Genomic DNA, 15,792 nt, shown 5'->3' on the forward strand with positions numbered 1-15,792 from the left:
GCTGAATCTTAACACAGCAAATTCCTGCCCTGGACAAAATCAAGATTCTGTAAGGGAAAAGGGTAGACTTGTGATTGGATAGGCAACTGGCAGTGTCTGCCCCAGTGTCTAAGCTTCTAGTGGGCATGCCTGCCCACTGCTGACAGGGTTGTTTTCATGGCAAAATAGAAGATCAAATGTAAGAGTGCTTCATACACTGTAAAACGCACTTAATAAACAGAGTGGAAATATTCTGAACTATTTTCTCAGAGAGCAAATCCAATGTTGATAGAAAGTTCAGGTTGGGTGTGGTGGTTCATGCCTGTAATCTCAGCGCTTTGAGACACTGAGGTGGTAGGATCACTTGAGGCCAGGAGTTTGAGACCAGCCTGGGCAACATAGAGAGCCCTCATCTGTATTAAAAAAAAAAAGTTAGCCAGGCATGTTGGGGCATCCCTGTAGTCCCAGCTATTCTGGGGGCTGAGGCAGGAGGATTTCTTGAGCATAGAAGTTTGAGGTTACACTGAGCTATTATTGCTCTACTGCACTCCCATCTGGGTGACAGAGTGAAACTCTGTCTCCCTAACTCCGCAAAAAAAAAAAAAAAAAAAAAAAATCCAACAAAATATATAGCCTTGGGTCATCAATATCTATCAAACTTCCACTCATTCTCTTTCGGACATCTGCAGATAAGCTGAGTACTAGGGTTTTTATACAAACACATCCTCAAATATCAGTCTTCAGATTATTGTGAAGCACTGTTGTGGTGGACATTTACTGATGCCCTTCCCACTTTCCCTTTCCTTTAAGTACCCCCAATGTCTCTCTATGTGATGTTTGTTTGGATTGACCCTACTCTTACCACCAGGGATAAGCCTTGACTAGTTTAAGACATTTGACATATGAGACCCCAAAATACAGTGGCCGATTCAGCAACGGGCCATCAGAATGACCTCAGAACTTTCATTGGGACTGCCATGACACTGCCACTATCCTCTTAGATGATAGATACGTGATCTTGAACTGCTACAACCATTTTTATTGCACCAGAAGGGGAGCAGCCTGAGGGTGAAGCCAATTCACAAAGAATACCTGTACCAAGAGAATTGTCTAGAATCGAATGATACAATAAACTGGTGGTTTCCCAAAACCAATCTTACTTCTGGGATTTTCCCCAGCTCAATGAACCAAATATTTCCTTATTTTGTTATTTATTTGTATAAGTGAGTTTGAGCTGGGTTTTCTGTTACTTGTAACCAAATGATTCCTAAGTGATAGTTTCTATGTATATTCCAGGAAAAATTATATATATTATATTACTTTAACATATTATTTATTCTTTTAAATAATTGAAATATATTTAAATAATGTAGTATTTAATATATGTGTATATGTATATATTTATATTTAAGTTAGTTTATTCTAATGTTTATAATCCTTCCTGAATTAAGGCCATAAGGCCTGAATGTTACTCAGCATGCCTGTTTCTCCCTGTAATAAATTGTCTGCATAGCATCTGTCCAGTGGAGTTGACAGTGAGATGCTCAGAGCTGATTCCTACTCTGGGGACTGTGCCTGTTACCCCTGGGTCACAAGACTCATTCCTGAGTACTTTGAACCAAAAACCAATTAGGCTAATATACATCAGTGTTCTTGGAGGTGTGTTTCCTGTTTCCTGTTTGTGAAGGCAACTACAAAAGAAATAAAAGTGACAGTCTCACCAAAACTTTTACAGAGCTGTCAAATGTTCAAGTACAATATTCACTAATTATGAGTGATCTTGGTTGCAGGGCATCTGATCTCCTGGTGTTAAAATCTGTCGCCATACTGAGGAAGGCCCCGAGATCCCAGGCATTGAGTGACCGCATACTGTGAGTTAGTTTTTTAATCTCTTGAAAGGGTTAAATTGTGTAAATTATGATTCAAAATGCAAAGCTGTATCCTAGGTAGGTTTCTGTGTGTTTATATATTTGTATTTGCTAAGTAGAAAAATAAGCTTTGTCATGGGGTAGCCATTTCCATTTTTAACTCTTGATGAATGTGTATGTTACTGAAAAGAAAGCTAGGCACCCATTTTAATTAAAAAAAAAATTCTGTTCTCTTTTTTAATGACTGATTAAATGGAAACCTTATTTAAGTGTAAGACATTTAGTAAAACAAAACAGAACAAAACAGGACATATGATAATGGAGTAAAAAACCTGGCTTGTTGATTCCTGGAAAAAAAGTAATTTATACCCCTCCTTACTTTCCAAATGGACTCATTTAGTATAGAGGATTGAAGAGGATATTATGCAGCAAGTAGATGGGATGTTTTCTAATTCAAAAAAGATTCTTTTGAAATTCTATTATAGTATAATTAGGGCAGCAACACCAGCAATAGTGAATTTCCTGTTAGAAGAGGAACATTGTTACTTTCCTAATTTGTTGATATGAGTCTCAAAAGCCATCTCATTGAACAGTTAGGAAATTGGCTTTTCAGGAAGGGAAATCTACTGAATTTCTTGGAAACTTTTCAAAATAAGTTAATGGCCCCAGACAAGAGCTAGTGAAGAATTGCAGGCAAAAGCATATGGCTTAGACCTCAGTAATATGTTTTGTGCCTGTTTGGAAAAAAGGCATGAAGATTAATCTGATATTTATTTGGTCAAACAGTTGTGTATGAGGAACAAATGGAGAAAATAAAATAAATGAGGGTAGGGAAGATACACTAATATCAAATGAAACTTGAGTAGACTTAGCTCTTTTCATCCCACTTCCTTTTCCTTCATTAAGTCTCTATGGTTTAATTACTACCTGAGCAACATGGCTCACCTAGATGTAATAAGAAAGTGAAAGTCAAAAGTTTTTATTCCAAATTTGGTAGTCCAGTCCTTCTAATGAGATCTATAGAAGAGTAATGAAATATTTGAAGTCATGTTAAGCAAAATCTAATGTTTTTTCTTTCCCCATGGCATTGAGATCTAAGTCTCAGCCCTCTTGCATTTCTCCTGGAGGCCAAGGTAGAGTTGTGCATGGTAACTAGTAATGATCATGCAGTCTGGGAAGCTCCTTCTTCTTGAGATAATTTGGTTGAACTATTTATGGATATCACAACCCGAGACATGGCAGTCGCCACTGATTTAATTCCTTGGCTCTTTCTGACATCAAGCTAAAGCATAATAGGAAAATGTGTGTTTTTACCTAAAGACAGTAAAGCTTGAGTAGGATTTAAGATAAGAACACTTCCCCTTGGCATGGAGGTGTGGATAATCAATATGATGCTATTGGCTTCTAGTCATTTTTGTCCCTCCTGCAGCACCTGGGTCCTTCTCTGTGTTTATTGTCTCAGGGGCAGGTAATTCCTTGCTAGAGTGAGCTCCAAATAAGCTAGACTTCATCTCTCATTCACATGGAGCAAAGGGAGACTGCAAGAGTTCATGCTGCAGGTTTGCAGCATCTGCCAGACACAAACAAGGATGATTTGGACGAGAAATTGACAGAAAAGCTCTTGGGGCAGTGAAGAAGCCACTCCTTGCTTGACTATTAGTGGGCTCCAGAGAGTAGTGGGCAAGGCAGGGAAGAGGATGACCTCTTCAATAAAGGTTAAACTTCCTAACAGGGGCTTTCCGTAAGAATGGCCTGACTTAGCACATACTGCCCAAATTTCCTGGGCTTTTTGGGATTTTGTTCAAGAATTTCAGACAATTTAGTAAAAGTTGCCTAGTGGCAGAAGTCCAGATAACCATAGATGGGAGGAATACATGTAAAGAAATTATTTGAAAGCAAGGTATATGAATAGACTCTAGGTTTACAATTATTACTGATTTCCTGTTGTTTGGATATCTCTCTTTAGCCTGCTTAAGCTAGGATGGTTTGTCCGGGTCCCCAGGAAATCTGTACTCTTCCCAAGGCTCCCTATGTGACTAGCTTCTTACTTATAGGATGTTACATAGAATTTCATTTTTCTGTGGTTTTCTAAACTAAAGACTTCTTTACTTCTCCTCTTAAAAGAATGAATGCTGTTTTAGCCCTTTTAGCCTAGGAGTTCATTCTTCTGTATTTTCAATGTCCCACAAATTCCCCTCTGTCAAAAAGCATTGATTTCGTCAACAGAATACCTTTCATTTAGGAATAATATGGAGAGCGATTATCTCAGAGACTGAGAGCACGAGACACCAAATATTCAGAGGATAATGAAAATGTGCTTCCAGATGTTTTCAAATATAGCCACAGAGACAAATACTCGTCAGTCGAGTAATTGATTCCCTGCCAACTATTTTCCATCCAGTCATGTTCTTAATTCCAAAACAGCTAATAAATTCAGCGAAAAACAAAAACAAAAACAAACTCCTTTTGTATTAGTATGTAGAAAAAAATAGAAAGAGAGTAGTTTGTTTTCCAGCAATTTTGCAACAAATTTTTTAGTGTCGTATAGACATAGGAGAAATGGTGTTTGCTGGAGATGAATGATGATTTCAATTAACCAACAAATGTTGACTAAGTACCTACTAACTTGAGCCCTAGGGAAGAATGATATGGTGTAACATGGACTTACATATTTGTAACAGATTATGTTTCTAGAAACATAACTCATTTATTTGTTCAATAACTATTTATTGAGCACTTGCTGTGCGACAAGCACCGTGTTAGATGGCGGGATATTAATAGGGACAGGAAGACATACAGCTGAGAAAAGTGGTATTGGGAGCAAAGTTCATCAAATAATCACACAAATACATTTTACAAATGTGTTAAGTACCATGATAGAAAACAACAACAGCAAAAACAAGTAACTATGAGACTATAAAATGCAGGTACCACACCTAGTCTCAGTGGGGATCAGGGAAGGCTTCCCTGCAGAAATCTGAAGGTGTGGGAGATGGGCAGAAGAATGGCCAGAGCAGAGGTTCTAAGGTAGAAGGGAGCATGGAGCTTACTAAGAATTGAGCCATAGCTAGTGTTGCTGCAGAGCAAGGCGGGCATCCTATGGGGGAAAGCTAGAGAGGTGGCAGGAGCCAAGTCGTGAAAGACTTTGTAGAGAATGAATAAATGAACTAACATGAGTAGTTTATAACAGGAAATGAGTCCTGTGGTCTTCTGTAAAAATAAAAGGAGTTTGCAATTGTATAATGACTCTGCTGATCAGGGAGAAGATATTCATTTAGTCACCCAGCCAATATACCCAAGACAAAATCCCCATTCCCATGGATCTGAAATTCTAGTGGAACAGGCAGACAATATGCCAATAAGCAATATATAGGTTTTATACTAAGTTTTTGCTTATAAGTAAGTAGTGTAGGTCTTTAGATACAATTTAAAAACAATTTCAAGTATAAATTGTATTGCGTGTAAGTGTGGTTATTCTTCTGTTTAGTTAAATAAAGGCATATGCTCTAGAAGTCCTAAGAGGATGTTCAGGACAGGTGTCCTTCATAGTACCCAATTCACAATCAAAGACAGAAATTTCAAGAGAGGAAAACAAGAGAGGGAAACCAGGCTTTGTATTAATTTGTTCTTGTTTCTGAGACAATAGTGATCCCATTGCCCTCCCTGTGCCCCGTTCTGGAGTGGTGAGGGGAGGAGGAAGGGAGCAATACGAAGACTTAAATGAAACTCACCGAGTCTAACACTGATAGAGAAGGAGCTGAGAGGGAGAGCATTTCAGAGTCTATTTCTTTGGTTTTATTTTCTTCGTTTGTTTTTGAAATGGGATCTCACTCTGTTGCCCAGGCTGGAGTACAGTGATGCAATCTCGGCTTATTGAAGCCTCAGCCTCCTGAGTAGCAGGGACTACAAGTGCACACCACCATGCCCAGCTAATTTTTGTATTTTTTGTCGAGTCAGAGTGTGTCACTGTGTTGCCCAGGCTAGTCTAGAACTCATGGTCTTAAGCAATCCTTCTGTGTTGGCCTCCCTAAGTGTCTGACCTCTTTCTATTTCTTCTTACCAAAAGGCCTTATGATACCTTATTATATATTTAATATGCTGTATACATTTTGCACATTTAGCATCTCTAGAAAAGGTTCACATCTTAGAATCAATGTACACAGTTAAGGAGAGGGATTTCTCTCCCACATTCTCAAAAGTTCTTATTTCATATTGCTTCTTAAAGCCATTACTGACTTACAACACAGAAAACAATACATGCCTGGAACCTTATTTGAGGTTTTCAACTGTGTCTTTTACAAAGGTCTGCTGGAAGACGTCTTGATGCAATGTTTGCATAGCTACATAGAGAGTATTACTGACATCAGTGGAATTACACCAGGGCACTGGTGAGGATTACCTTCAGGTCTTGTTTGCAAAAGGCAGAGGGTTTGATATAAGTGTTCATTATATCAAAGGGAGGCATAATAATTATCTGTTTTAATCTTCAGGAACCTCCTTGTTTCTGACTTTCCTACTGTATGAATCAAAGTGATTATTTCTGTATGACAAAATATCATAAACTGGGTGGCTTATAAACAACAGAAATTTATTTCCTACAGTTCTTGAGGTTGGGAAGACCAAGATCAAGTTACTGGCAGATTAGGCGTCTGTTGAGGTCCTATTTTCTGGTTCATAGATGGTGCCTTCTCACTGTATCCTCCCATGGTGGAAGGGGAAAAGAGACCCTGGGGTCTCTTTTATAAAGACACTAAATCCACCCTCATGTTCTAATCACCTGCCCCAAACTCCGCCTCCTAATATAATCACCTTGGGGGTTAGGACTTCAACATATGAATTTGGGGAGGGAGGCAGACACAAACTTTCAGACCATAGCATATGCCAAGAATCTTAGAGCTGGGAGGAATGATGGACATGTTGTTAATGTGATCTTTTAGTACAAGTTTTTTTCAACATAGCACTATTGTCATTTTGAACCAGATAATTCTTCTGGAAGGGAGTGTCTTGCACATTGTAGGATGTATTGCAGTATATGCAGTATCAGTATCCTGGTGCCAGTAGTATATGCCCCAGTCATGACAACCATCTGAAGACATTGCCAAATGTCTCCTGGGAAGGGCAAATATAACCCTCAGTTGAGCACTCCTGCTTTAGTGCATCCTGATCAGTGACTCACACTGCTCTGTTTGAGCCTTGTATTGTAGTTGTATATCACAAATGTGTGCAATTCTAAATGTATAGCTTTCAGTTTAACAGGATGGTATCTTTACAGTTCTGTATTTCTCACATCCACATTGAAGATGATATTATCAAACCAGAATTATAAGAGGAAATAATTAGATATTTACTCAGCCAAGGATGTGAAATTCTTATGTGATAATATGTTTTTCTGGGAGTCTCATTTCATTTGTTAAAACCTTAGAAAATTTTACCCTCAAAGTTTAAAGCTTACTTAGTGGTTCAGCTGTTTCTGAAGAAGATACGTTTATGAGAGTCTTAATGCCGCAAAGACTCCACTTCAGTCAGCTGCAAGAATTAAGAGCCTTTTGGTGCCTTGGCACCAAACTTAAATGAGACATAAATGAGGAACATTTAATGAAATCAATTCTAGTTTTATAGGAAGCTGAGAATAACAGAGAGAAAAAAAGTGCTGCTCTTGTGTCCTTTGGTGATGGTATTTGACATTTTAGTGTAATTTATTACAATAGTATACTGGTTAATGTTCCCATATTATCTGTGGCTTAATCAAAGTTTCTGAAAATGGGAAGAATGTATTCTATCTGTCACTGTAAAGCTAAGAAATGGTATTTCAAAATTACTTCAATCATACATGATTAGATCTTCTAAAGTGGTGTTTTACTGTGCTGTCGTGCAGGGAAGACTTCAAATTGCAAAAATGTACTTAGACATATAGTAATATATGACACCATTAAAGAGATTATTTTTAAATAAAATTCCTTTTTATTTGTATTTTTTTACTTTAGTAGGTTTGTTAGGTGGTCTTATGAAAGTGAAATTCCTTTTTACTGTTATTGTTCACCTCACTTAAAGGCTTCCTGCCTTAAAGTGTCACATATAGTTCAAATGAGCCAATATTATTTGGAAAATAGAGCTTCTTTTGTGTCATGATGCTGTTCAGAAATATTAAGGACTTCTGATTATCTCAAAAATAAAGTTCTAACTCCTTTTCATGACATTCGAGGCCCTCTAGTAACTGGCTTCAATCCATCTTTTCACATTTATCTCCATTACCTCCCTTTGCCCTGTCCCCATATCATATTCCAGCCACAATGAAGGAGGTAGCCCGGGTCATCTTTGCACTTTTCTGCCTCCATAGCCCTTCTCACATTGTGATTTCTACCCCTCAAATTCTAATCCACTCTTAAGAATCATTTATTTGACAAAACATTCTCAAATTTTCTTAGTTGGAATGAAACTGTCTCTTTTTTTTTTTTTGTATAATGCTTTGGAAGCACTAGATTAGTGCTTTTCATACTATCTGGGAGAGAATTCAATTTTTGAAAAACTTTCCAATTCATCACAAGTCAATAGGTGTCCTTCTGTCTCTGACTACCAGTACTTAGAATCTACCACAGGAAACTCACCATGCAAGTTTGGCAATCTCCAAACCATTCCATACCCCATTCAATGAGATGAGTTCACTTGATTAGACATTTGGGTGCTGCAGCAATATCCAGCTGCTATAAAAGTTTATTGACAATTACTTGCAGTATCTGTATTTGCCTTCTTGAAGTCTGATAAGACTGATCCATAGACCACATTTTAAGCAGTGCTGTCTTAGACTCTAAGCTCCATGAGGACAAAACCTAGGGCTGCTTTTTTTCATCATCATAATCCTAGGACATGGCATTGACTGTCACATAACAGCACATTGATTACATGCAGAGGTTCTGTCAGTAGCAGTTCCTGCCTCCAAAGTAGCTTGGATTAGATCTTGATCACTTTTTAACACCTATAGGATCATCATCCTTTACTTATAACAGAAAATAAGAATAAATGGGACTATCGGGGTGATTTATTTTTAAAATGCATGCTCTTTAATGTAAAATCTACTAAAAGAAAACATACTCTTAGCCTCCTGGTGCTGGTATGACCTCCTTATAAAGATCACTTGATCAATTATTTAATTTTCTTTCACTGGATAGTTGTAAAAATTCACTTACTTCAAGTTCACTTAAGTAAAATAAAGGAAGCTTAAAAGAAATCTAAAACAATTAGCCTCTTAAATAGCAAGACTGTATGAGAGAAATGTGTTCCTTGTACAAGGGAACCCCTGTAAAAAACAAAATTATATTTAAAACCAAAATGGCTTTCTATTATGCAGCTCAAGGAGAAACACTGAAACTCTTGAACAGTCTAAAATTGTATTTCTGAAAATGAGAATCACATGGAATTAGTTTAGCATCTACCAGTGTACCAGAGTAACATTTTTCAAAGTTTAAAATGTAAGATTCTTAATAAATTACTTGACAATGCTATTTGAACATAACAGCTCTCACTTTCAGTAGTTCAAGAATGTCTTCTGAATTGGTAGGAAGTTGCAGTTGAATGTTCATAGTTTTCACTGAATGTTTCATTATATTAATGTTAACAGCCAAGTAAAACAAGGACATTTACTATATGTTTTTCCCACCCTTGGCCGCTGACTTTTCCGTGGAACATTTGTTATTTCTGGGAAACATATGGCATATGCCCAGAACCGTAATTAGTAACAGTTTGATGTTATAGGAGTTCAAAATTTAGTATTTTCTAGCTTCATTAGATCAGTGGCTTCCTCTGAAATATAAAAGCAACAAATACAGATCCTAAAGATACATTCTGGACTCAGCTTTTTTCTCCTTTACTAACTGCAGTATTTGCTTGTTTTGATGGGGAGGTGTTCAAACAGCTCTTCCCCAGAGCCAGAAGGAGGCACTGCTCTAAGTACTTTATATATATCAACTTATTTAATCATTGCAGTAACAGGTGAGAAAAAAAGGGACACAAAGACATTACTTTGCCCAAAGTCACTTAAATAGGAAATTGTGTAATCAGGATTCCTCCTAGGGAGTCTGCCTCCAGGGTCTGTGTTATAACATTCATACATAGTATCTTTTATGCAATACTGTTCCTCTAATGAGATGAAAGCTTCCAGAATTCCATTGGTAAAATCCTGTTGAAAAGGTTATTTTCTTGCAGACTATTTCTGACTAATGCTTATGTAGTAGCTGAGAAATGCAGAATGACTGGGGAATGCTGGGTAGCCAGGAATGCTGGATAATAGGGGAATGCTGGGTAACTGGGAATTCTGGGTAATCAGGGAATGCTGGGTAACGTGGGGAGAGGGACAAGAAGTCATTAGTTAGCAGCTCACCCTAAGCAACCTTCTAGTATCTGTAAACCAGAGGGTTGTCATTAATACAGAATCTGGGACTGCTGCAATGTTGATTATCTTCACATAAGATCCTTGAAATCAGTATTATCTTTGAATCTGAAGGATATGTATTTGTAATGCATTTTACTTCAAATCTTTAACTGTATTTAAAATTCACAGTTTTCTAGCACTTACTACATACACATATACAATAGCTGAGAGGAGACATTTCAGGGAAAGAATGTTATTTATTAATTCGTTTATTTTTTTACTTAAGACTTAAAGACTTTGTGGGGGAATGGGTTAGCAGAGAGCACCCTTAGTCTTTCCAATAGGAAATTTACCACTGAGCTCTCATACATATCCTAGCCAGGGGAGAAAAGATAACCACTTTCGCTTTGTGCTGGAAATCATCAGTTGCTTAGGCTGATTATTCAAAGAAGGCAAAACGTCTCATCGATGTCAAAATTTGTCCCATCTTGTGTTACTAATGCAGTTATTAAGGACTGAAAATGTGACATTGCTTAGCAACATGCATAATAGTATTTACTATTATTTGATTTGAGCAGCAGCAGCAATAAGTACTATGTCTTGTAAATGTCCTGGTGACATTTTATTTTCCTTCTCATCTAACTTTGCTTGTATCCATTGCCATGGTATTAAGCAAAATGCTTAGTCTGTGGCTTGGTAGAGCGGGTTTAGATATACTCCCTTAAGTACAGAGATCAGTTCTGAAAGCTGGCATTAGCACAATGTAGAACCAAAAGGAAATTAGGCTGCAGGTAAGAAAAAGTGGTAAAGGATTCCTACAACTGTCATGGTCTATGTACGTCTTCTAATTTTCACTAATGGCAAGTATATCATGATGTCCTGTGAGAGGCAGGAACTTGCTATAATACTGTTCAGGCTATTTGTTTTGTTGTCTCTAGTCTTTCAGCCAGCAACTACTGTTCATAATAATCAAAAGCAAACATAATCCCTATTTCCTCCTAATGAAAAGACAGCAATTTGACTAATAACTGTGCCAGCACTCCCTTGTCATTTACACTTCACCCTGTGTGGTGGAGAACGAGTTGATGTCTGCGAGAATTTGATCTGGGTAGACTTCCATCCAAGCCCTCCTTTCTTCTCCAAATTAGAATAGCAACTGTACATCTGAGAATCCGGGCATTCCTCTAGTATGTTCCCTTTTTCTATCTCCACAGTCATCCTAGCTTGATCTCTTAAATCCTGGTATATTAACTTGACTTCTGCTTGGGGAAGAGTAAGAAATCCCAGAGGTTAGGACCATCTAGCTAGAAAGACTGTCTGTCACTAAAAGAGTTGAACAATTTTGAGACGAAAGAGAGGCCAAGCTTCTCTCATAAAAACAATAGAGAAAGAATCAGTTCACCACTACAACAGAGGCAGTCATTCATCCTGGAGGGGAAAGATGTTCCACTTGGGACTGTCACCCAGTGATTGATGTCTTTTCAATTTCAGGACATGTGGAGGTGCTTTAGGGATTTGAATCAGTGAGCACGTTGTTTAATTCTTTGTCCTTCCCAGGGAGGGATCCTGAATGTGAACATCTTCCTCATGCAGTTTCAGTTTTTGGTGCCTTCCATGTCCTTGGCTTTGCTTTTGCTTTGTTGCATCTTAGAATCATTAATTAATTATGGACCCAGTTCCTTCTGTGCACTTGCTAATTGGATGTTTTGAAAAATTGCTCCATGCTGGCTTCAATAATGAGGAGAGAATTAAAAGGCTGAGAAGTGCTGGGAAATAGAGACAGACCACAACGGTCATGGAAATCTAGCAAAAACCGTCGAGATATCCATTACCCCAGTAACGAGGGGACATGGAGCACCGAGCAGAGAGGTTAGAAAAAAGACAATGAAGTGATGAAAGGGACAGGGTCAGTGAGGGGGCCTATTCTTGAGAAGAACACTTGCAAGGAGGGAAATCCTGTATGAATGGTGCATTGACTGGACAGCCTGAGCTAGCTGTTGCCTCCTATTGAGGAGGGGAGTTCCCTGAACAGGACGAACAGCCAGGACTTTGGAGTCCAGCATCCTGACATCTGTGACTGTACTCTGCCATTTACTGGCTGTGGGATGTGGAACTTTACCTCTCTGATCATCCAGTTCTTCTTCTGTGAAATGAAAAATAATAGTACTTGTGTCATAGTGTTGTGGTAAGGAATAAGTGAAATCAAGTTGGTCAGACTGTCTAGACTACTTCCCAGCACACAGCAAACTCTCAGTAGTGGCTAGTCATTATTACTATGCAGTTATGTTGTCAATTTAATAACGTAATAATAAAATATTAACACAGGTAACTTAGTCTGGCATAGCTCAGGATTTAAAATACTCCGTAGGAGAATCATTGTTTCCATTGATTCCTCTCCTTTCTCTTTCTGGCCAGTTTGTTTTTTCCCCTTTTCTCCCTCCCTCCTCTTCTACTTAGGAAGAGGAGAGGAGTTAAAAACTGGATAAGAGGCTGGACACAGTGGCTCATGCCTGTATTCCCAGTGCTTTGGGAGGCTGAGGCAAGAGGATCACTTGAGGCCAGAAATTTGAGACCAACTTGGGCAACATAGTAAGACCTCGTCTCTACAAAAAAAAAAAAAAAAAGAACTTTAAAATTAGCCAGGTTTGGTGGTGCATACCTGTAGTCCTTGCTGTTCAGGAGGCTGAAGCAGGAGGATCACTTGAGCCCAAGAGTTGGAGGTTACAGTGAGCTATGATTGTACACTCCAGCCAGGGCAACACAGGGAGACCCTGTGTCAAAAAAGAAAAAAATTGATTAAGGAAAATGCAGCTGTTCGGCTGGGGGCCTTTGGTTGTTGGGATATAGCAGAAGTGTGGGAAATGCTGAAAGGGGCCATCAAAGCCCAGCTGGCCAGATAATCCATGGAAACCCTTCCCAGTGTGGATCCTATCATCCTGGGCCATTACTTATTTGACATTTAGACATAGGTGATTTGCAATTTCAGATTCTAGATTTTCTCCTCCATTAAAATGTAAACCTTTATATGGAAAAGTTTGTTGTCTCTTTTGTTTACTGCTAATTCTCTAGTGTCTAGACACAGCTATCAGCTCCACCTTTGGGCTCCTGAAAGTCCTCAAATGGGCCTTCAAGTTCTGACACAATCTCCCCCATCCCATGTTACCTCTCTGATTTTATCTCCTACTACTCTGTGAAATCTAGCTAGATATATTCAGGAGTAGTTAAGACTTTGGGGCATATGAAAGACATCTAGCAGTAAAATGTAGTAGAAAGACTTAGAATGGATCATGTTTGAGGTCTAAGTTCTAGTGCTGCTACTATTTCCTAGGGTGAAACTGGGCCAAATCATGTGGCCTTTGCAGGCTTTAGCCTCCACGCTGAAAGAGTTTTGGATCAGGGTGCTTCTAATCGGAAATTTAATGGCAATGCTATCCTTGGTTATAGCATAATATGAAGTTGATTTATCCATTCAGAAACATTTCTGAGTATTTTTGGTCCCTGGTGTGAAATTGTGAATCTTAGCCCGGTGATTCATAGACTAACAGCTGCTTTCCCACCCTCTACCCCAAGCTCAGGGCTTTGCAATGGGGGCGGCAGTATGGCCAGAGCTGACATCATGTCCCATTCTTCCTAGGTCCAAGTCATTTCTATCAAGCAGCATTTCCCAGGCTTTTGTCATTCAGGTCCCATCTCCACCATTTTTACTATATCACATTCTATCTATATTATTGTTTACTTAATGTCTTTCTTTAGATCACTCCCTCTTTATATTTTACCTTGCATTTGCCCTAAGCAGCAGTTATAGCTGTGAATAGCTTTGAAATTGGATATGCCCGCTATACTTTTTTCTAAAGCACATGAAAATAAATGCACAACCATAATCCACCGTAACTATGCACCACGAAAATTGTCTTGAGTAACTCTAGTGGTTTGCCTTTCACACTTTGGGAAACACCACCGTGAAGGTGAGGGACAGAGCTCTGGAGCCTTCACTGCCTTCAGTGTCCTTCTTCCAGTGATCTTAGACCTTGGGAGGACAGAAAAAGCCATTCTCAATGAAAATCTAAGGGAGCCCTTTCCAAGGCACTGGAGATTGTTCATTTTATTTTGATTTGGAATGTAGTGCAGAAATGACTAAGCCTTCCCGAGAGGCCAAGGGCTGCTGGAAAGAAGAAAGAAAGGTATTATGCTGGCTTAAAAAACAGAAGTCAATGGGAAAGGAACATGCTGAAGGGAAAGAGCAATTAGCTCAAGTAAAATAAAGCAGCAGAAAAGTGAGAGGAGTGCTGGGGAAAACTGCTGCAGAGAAATGCAGTTGCTCTTAGAAGCAAAGCATTAGTGGAAGTTGAGAGACTTTGCAGAGATCCTCATTTCCTCCTCATTTTGGACTTTCGGATTCTCTCTCTCTTATGATGTGAGAACTGATTAGATACACACAGGGGCTCAGCTTGGAGGCCCAAAGTATGATATTCTTCAATACGCTTCCTGCTATTGGAATCATGCTCTAAACAGGTCAGCTCCTCTATGACATATAGTTTTGGCATGAAAGATGGATCTAAGACTACCAGACAGAAAGAGTTAGAAATGACTGTAGACTTTCTCTAGCATCTTTTCATACTTAATTAAGAAAGGGAAGGACCTTAGCCTTTATCGTGATATAGATTTGATTGACTTAGGCCCACGTATCTGCAAGGGTCAGCCAAATTTAAATTGTAAACATGTTTTTAGAGAATCTGAATTTCGCAGCACAACTGGCTTGAGCGATTGGAAACAAGATGCAGGACCCCAACACAGACACTCTGTGGAATGACATCTTAGGCAAAAAGGGCATCTTACCCACCAAGAAAAGTCTAAAAGAATTGGAAGAGGAGAAAGAAGAGGAGCAGCGCATCCTGCAGCAGTCAGTGGTGACAACATACAAAGATATGACTTTGGAAGAGCTGGTGGATGATGAAGACAAGTTTAATGAGGAGGATGAACACGCTATTGAAATGTACAGATGGCCGAGACTCGCTGAGTGGAAAGCAATTCAACTGAAGAATACATTTGGAGAAGTTTTGGAGGTCTCAAGGAAGTATTATGTTCAAGAAGTTACCAAAGCTGGTGAGGGCTTGTGGGTCATCTTGCACCTTTATAAACAAGGAATTCCCCTCTGTGCCCTGATAAATCAGCACCTCAGTGGACTTGCCAGGAAGTTTCCTGATGTCAAATTTATCAAAGCCATTTTCAACAACCTGCATACCCAATTATCATGATAGGAATCTGCCCATGATATTTGTTTACCTGGAAGAAGACATCAAGGCTCAGTTGATCAGTCCTCTTGCGTCTGGCGGCATGAACCTGACAAGAGATGAGTTGGGGTGGAAACTGTCTGAATCTGGAGCAATTAAGATGAACTTGGAGGAAAACCCTAAGAATCCGATTAAAGATGTGTTGCTGTCCTCAGTGCGGAGCTCTGTCCCCATGAGGAGGGACAGCAATTCCGAGGGTGACTGAGGCTGCAGCTGCTATCACATGCTGAACTTTCTTGTGACAAATTGTCTGGATTTTTTAAAAAAAGAAAAAGCAAGAATGAATCCT

The 15,792-nt window shown here is 39.0% G+C and overlaps 1 protein-coding gene and 1 pseudogene across 4 annotated transcripts in view; both read left to right on the forward strand.

Annotated features, from left to right (window-relative positions):
* NCALD (neurocalcin delta) overlaps positions 1-15,792 on the forward strand; it is a 472,522-nt gene that overhangs the window by 251,258 nt on the left and 205,472 nt on the right. The gene's annotated exons all lie outside the window — the stretch shown is intronic.
* Positions 14,963-15,786, forward strand: LOC105504162 (annotated as a pseudogene). Its single transcript, XR_001000576.1, has one exon. The product of XR_001000576.1 is annotated as a phosducin-like protein 3 pseudogene (transcript).

This window comes from Colobus angolensis, unplaced genomic scaffold, assembly GCF_000951035.1.
Source record: "Colobus angolensis palliatus isolate OR3802 unplaced genomic scaffold, Cang.pa_1.0 Scaffold121, whole genome shotgun sequence".
NCBI classification, from domain to species: Eukaryota; Metazoa; Chordata; class Mammalia; order Primates; family Cercopithecidae; genus Colobus; species Colobus angolensis.